This window comes from Xenopus laevis, chromosome 4S, assembly GCF_017654675.1.
Source record: "Xenopus laevis strain J_2021 chromosome 4S, Xenopus_laevis_v10.1, whole genome shotgun sequence".
NCBI classification, from domain to species: Eukaryota; Metazoa; Chordata; class Amphibia; order Anura; family Pipidae; genus Xenopus; species Xenopus laevis.
This window is the reverse complement of record NC_054378.1, coordinates 128019358-128026039: the sequence shown is the minus strand read 5'-3', so window position 1 is coordinate 128026039 and position 6682 is coordinate 128019358.

Below are 6682 nucleotides of genomic sequence, written 5' to 3'. Positions count from 1 at the left end.
TTTGCCTAAACTAACTATATTAGATACATTATTTATTTTGCACAGTCTATCGATTTACCAGTTTTTATTTTTACACTGAACAATTCACTTGAATCATGTGCTCAGCCTGGGGGGGATCATGTGTAAAGTCTGCAGGTGACACTGCCCTAGTGGTGGACAATAAGAAAACACTGGCAGTTAAATTTGCTTGTTATGGGAAGATGTTACAGTGTTCTGATCCGAGTTTCCAGAGTCTATTGCTTCCCCCTCAGGGGCCTCACAAATGTAAACTGAAGGGTGAGATTAGGGGGTACATTCCTATAGGCTAAAGAGGCAACTGGGATTGCTTGTACTTGATCCCAACGAAGATATAATTAATCCTTATTGGAAGCAGAACCAGCCTATTGGCTTTATTTAATGTTTATATGATTTTCTAGTAGACTTAAGGTATGAAGACCCACATTACACAAAGATCAGTTATCCAGAAAACCCAGGTCCCGAGCCATTCTGGATAACAGGTCCCATACCTGTATTACAATTACTGCCGGCTTAGAGAACATTGTGTTACCCAAGGTGTATCTGTAATGGAAATGTGTTGTTTTTGAAGTACAACACCCCCAAATCCTGACATCCAGTCCCCATTATAAGTTCACTCCTTGCTATTTGTTTTATGGGGCCCTCATGCCTCAGTGTTGGATGTTTAAAGCAGAAAGGTGAGTTTCCACCTGTGGCAGCTGCTTGATGAACTGGGTCAGTCCTAGGGAATGGTAGTAGAGCTAATTAGGGCCTTATTGGGCGCCCTCCGTTTGTAGTTACAACCCCTGGTGATGGTCAAATCTGTCCCATTTTGCTTCGTGGAAAAATTTGCAAAATTTGAAAAAGGCATATTTTCAAATATATTCATTTATTTTCTAGACTTTTTTTTTTACTGCACAGGTATTGTAGTTCATTTCTGTGTATTTCCTTTATTTTTAGAAATCAAAAGTGTTATGTATTTCATGTGCGGCCCAAGAAAAATTTTCGAATGTGGCCCCGGGAAGCCAAAAGGTTGGACACCCCTGCTGTAAATTATAATTCATAATGTACCCCCTAATTTATAGATATGTGATCACATTGGAGTTATGCGGCCTCGTGTTTTTATATGGTCACATAACTCCTCTGTGACTTGTGATATCTTTATAAATTACAGTAGGGGTACATTATCCACTATATAATATATTAGTTATGCACCGTATCCAGGATTCGGTTCGGAATTCGGCCTTTTCAGGCAGGGATTTGGCCGAATCCTTCTGCCCAGCCAAACCTTTGTTTTCCCCTTTCTACCCCTAATTTGCATATGCAAATTAGGATTCGGTTCTCGTCCGAATCTTTCGCGACTGATTCGGGGTTCGGTGCATCCCTATAATATATATATCTATATATACATATGAAATATGCGTGTGTGTAAGTAAAAGACCAGTGTGGGCTGCTTTGATTTTTTTTGCCAGGGCTGCTTTTTTACTCCCAGTCCGGCCCTGTCACTGGGGAGCAATGGGGCAGCATCAAAGGTGCAAGAGGAATAGAATCACAATCACATTCAGCTTGAATTGTTATGGGTCCAGTTGAAAGACATAGATACACACATACATTATTTCCCTGGGCTGGGACTTGCAGGTCTGTCATTGTAAGATTTTGGTTTTCAAAATGTGCTTTTTTTTTTTTTTTTTGTCAGCGAAGCATTTTTATGATTTTGTATTAGGGTTGATACCTTTTCAATTGGGGGCGGTGCGAATGACAGGGGCGGCGCCAGTGGTGTTGGGACAGGGTGGATAATGGGGTTCAGGGCTGATGATGTGGCGATTGATTGGCTAATTGCCGTGTCATTAACTTCAATGTCCTGTCTGGATTTCCTAATTTGGAAGTACGGGACAGACCATCCAAAAACAGGGCTGTTTTGGGAGAAAATCCGGATAGATGGCAACCCTACACTGTAGGTGCTCTCATCATTTTCCCCATTCCTTTTCTGTTTTCAGCCATATTAGCAGTTTTCAGCACTTTTATACTGCTAGGCAGGGGTCACCTCAACAGCCAGGCCCGGATTTGTGGCGAGACCCCAGGCCTAGGGCAAACAAAATGATAGGGACGGCATGCCATCCAGTTCTCTTTCCTAAGGAGCACTGGGGACTCAAAGCTCAAATGCTTGAGAAGTGCGCTTGCTTGCGCTTGTGCGGGGAGGATCCAGGCTGGGTCAGCGCTAGGACCATGAGACGCACAAGAAGCAGCCGGCACTGCGGCCTTGGGGCGCCACCTCACAAAGTCCGGGCCTGTCCACAGCTCTTTGGGAAGGTCCAGAGTGTCAGCCCCTTGGCACTTTCTATGCACCGCCAGAATTCCTTTAACCCTTGCAGTGCTGACTCTCAGTTGCACCAAAGCCTAATACTAGCAGTCTAAAAATGCAAATATCTCAGAAACGAATAAAAAAGTGATTGAAAAATTGCAAGAGTGATCAGGGAAGCTGCTTGAGTTAGCTTACAACAATTCATTGTTTGGGGTTAATAATAGATTGTCCCCCTACCATCACCCCTCCCCAATAAAGTCAGTTATAATAAATCATTAAAATATATTTGGCCCGACATGCCCCAATGGAATTGATCTGAGGCCAGAGGAGGGTGACCAATGGCACAAGCCTCTGGGACTGGGGATGAAGATACGGACGTCGGCCCGATAATTCTGTATCTCGTTATTCTCAGTAGGACCTGTGTCTGGTCCAAACCATGAAAACCCGAATTATGGCCCATAAGACCCATTATAGTCTGCCATGTCTTTAGGCTCTCAGCCTGTTTGCATGTAGTTCAACAAGAACTGGCATTTTGGTCCTTTTAGAAATTCTTATTTTTCATTTGGGCTTAGATACCGCGCTGCAGGGAATGTTGGCGCTATATCAATGATAGTAAGATGATAACTGGCAGTTAGACAGGTGAAATAGAGTGAAAAGGTTGAACTTGATGGACGTGTGTCTACAATACTGTGTGTAACTTCAGGGAAAGGCCCCAGCAGCCAATAATAATGTAACCAGTTAAATCAGAGAGCACAGATAGTGCACACATAGTGTTAATAATTGGGCTGATTGTATGAAAACGACATTTGGAAGGTCACAAGTCCCCCCCCTCCCCTGTGTCACATGGACTGACCCAATCACTGGAGGTTTGATGGGTTAATGTAGGAATGTTCTGCGCCACTAATTAACCCTAACGAGTAACACTAATGAAAGTACTGTAACTGTATTTTGTATAGAGATCACAAAATGCACAAAAATACTGTGACAATGATCTGGGTGAGACTTGACATTCTGGCTCCATGATGCACAGCCGCATGCAGAGCATTTCTACTTCTGATAATAAATTATAATAACAACTTCGGCTCTTCTATTGGTCTCCGGGCGCGTGGGGTGGAGCTCCTCCTGCCCCGGTTATTTGCAGGATGGGTCTGGGGCAGATTTGCATTTAGTCATCAGGCCAATTAAAGGAGCTCAAAGCTAATTAAAGGAGCTCATTAGGCAGAAGCAAGTTAAATGCAAGACATTTGTTTAACTGTATTGTATTAACAAATAGAAAAACTATAAAATCCACATTAGATTACATGACAACACAGGAGCCAGTGCAGTCTGTATATTCTGATTATTAATCAGTTCTTGCTGTATCGGCTTCTGGCAGATATTATTTGACTTGTGCTGTTTTGATCATTTATGACGATCCCTAAGCAGCACAGACCTCACTGAGCATGTGCACAGTCTTGTCTTGCAAAGATGTATAACAAAGTTACAAGATGGTGACCCCCTGTGGCCAACTTTGAAAGCATAAAATCATTGTTTGATTAGGCTTGTGGCATGAGTGATACTCAGGAGTTCCCTGTATAACTCAGCCGCAGCCTTGTGCCTTTATATGGTCCCAGTGACTTCTAATATCCTTTATCATATTACCAGTTATGGGCGTACATTATCCCCTTATAATACTATGAGTGATACTCAGAGTTCCCTGTATAACTCAGCCTGCCAGCCTTGTGCCTTATTATGGTCACAGAACAACCCCTCAGTGATTTCTAATATCCTTATCATTTACAGTAGGGGGGACATTATTCCCTATATACCATTGAGTGATACTCAGAGTTCCCTGTATATAACTCAGCCTGCAAAGCCCTGGTCTTTTAAGGGTCACAGAAACAATCCCTTAGTGACTTCTAATATCCTTGAAATTTACAGCAGGGGTACATTTTATCCCTTATAATACATGAGTGATACTCAGATTTCCTGGTATAATTAAGCCTGTAGCTTGTGCCTTTATTGGTCACAGAACAAACCCCTCAGTGACTTCTAATATCCTTATCATTTACAGTAGGAGCGTACATTATCCCTTATAATACATGAGTGTACCAAAAGTTCCCTGTATAACTTTTAGCTGCAGCCTGCAGCCTGCAGCCTGGTGCCTTTATTGGTCCACAGAACAAACCCCCCAGTGACTTCTAAATCCTTATCATTTACAGTGAGGGGGTACATTATCCCTTATAAACATGAGTGATACTCAGAGTTCCCTTTTTATATAACTCAGCCGGCAGCCTGTGCTTATATGGTCAGTGAACTTCAATATTCTTATCATTTACAGTAGGGGGTACAGTTTATCCCTTATAATACGAGTGATACTCAGCGTTCCCTGTATAACTCAGCCTGCAGCCTTGTGCCTTTATATTGGTCACAGAACAACCCCTCGTTGGACTTCTATATCCTTATCAGTTACAGTAGGGGGTACATTATCCCTTATAATACATGAGTGATACTCAGTTCCCTGTATAACTCAGCCTGGCGCCTTGGCCTTTATATGGTCACAGAACAACCCCTCAGTGGACTTCGAATATCCTTATCATTTTACAGTAGGGGGTATTATTATCCTCTATAATACATGGGATACTCAGAGTCCCTGTATAACTCAGCCTGCCGCCTTGTGCCTTTACTATGGTCACAGAACAACCTCAGTGACTGTCTAATATCCTTATCATTACAGTAGGGGGTACAATTATCCTTTAAATTACATGGTGTATCTCAAGAAGTTCCCTGATATAAACTCAGCCTGCAGTCCTGTGTGTCTTTATATGGTCACAGAAGCAATCCCTCAGTGACTTCAATATCCTTATCATTTACAGTAGGGTTACATTATCCTTATAATACATGAGTGAAACTCAGAGTTACCCTGTATAACTCAGCCCGGCAGCTTGTATCTTTATAATGGTAAAGAACAACCCTCAGTGACTTCTATATCCTTATCATATTACCAGTTAGGGGGTACATGATCCTTATAATACATGAGTGAATACTCAGAGTTCCCTAGATATACTCAAGCCTGCGCCTTGATGCCTTTATAATGTCAACAGAACAACCCCCCCCAGTGACTTCTAATATCACTTATCATTATACAGAGGGGTCATTATCCCTTAAAACATGAGTATACTCAGAGTATCCCTGTATAACTCAGCCTGCAGCCTTGTTGCCTTTAATATGTGTCAGTGACTTCTAATATTCTTATCATTTCAGTAGGGAGGTACATTATCCCTTATAATACGACGTGATACTCAGCGTTCCCTTGATATAACTCAGCCTGCGCCTTGTGCCTATTATATGGTCACTGAAACAAAACCCCTCAGTGACTTCGAATATCTTATCAATTTACAGTAGGAGTATATTATCCCTTATAATAACATGAGTGATACTCAGAGTTCCCTGTATAACTCAGCCTGCAGCCTTGTGCCTTTATATGGTCACAGAACAACTCCTTAGTGACTTCTAATATCCTTATCATTTACAGTAGGGGGTACATTATCCCTTATAATACATGAGTGATACTCAAGAGTTCCCTGTATAACTCAGCCTGCAGCCTTGTGCCTTATATGGTCACAGAACAATCCCTCAGTGACTTCTAATATCTTATCATTTACAGTAGGGTACATTATCCCTTATAATACACGAGTGATACTCAAGTTCCCTGTATAACTCAGCCTGCAGCCTTGTGCCTTTATATGGCCACAGAACAACCCCTCAGTGACTTCTAATATCCTTATCATTTACAGTAGGGTGTACATTATCCTTTATAATACATGAGTGATACTCAGAGTTCCCTGTATAAGTCAGCCTGCAGCCTTGTGCCTTTATATGGTCACAGAACAACCCCTCAGTGACTTCTAATATCCTTATCATTTACAGTAGGGGGTACATTATCCCTTATAATACATGAGTGATACTCAGAGTTCCCTGTATAACTCAGCCTGCAGCCTTGTGCTTTATATGGTCACAGAACAACCCCTCAGTGACTTCTAATATCCTTATCATTTACAGTAGGGGGTACATTATCCCTTATAATACATGAGTGATACTCAGAGTTCCCTGTATAACTCAGCCTGCAGCCTTGTGCCTTTATATGGTCACAGAACAACCCTCAGTGAACTTCTAATATCCTTATCATTTACAGTAGGGGGTACATTATCCCTTATAATACATGAGTGATACTCAGAGTTCCCTGTATAAGTCAGCCTGCAGCCCTTGTGCCTTTATATGGTCACAGAACAACCCCTCATGACTTCTAATATCCTTATCATTTACAGTAGGGGGTACATTATCCCTTATAATACATGAGTGATACTCAGAGTTCCCTGTATAAGTCAGCCTGCAGCCTTGTGCCTT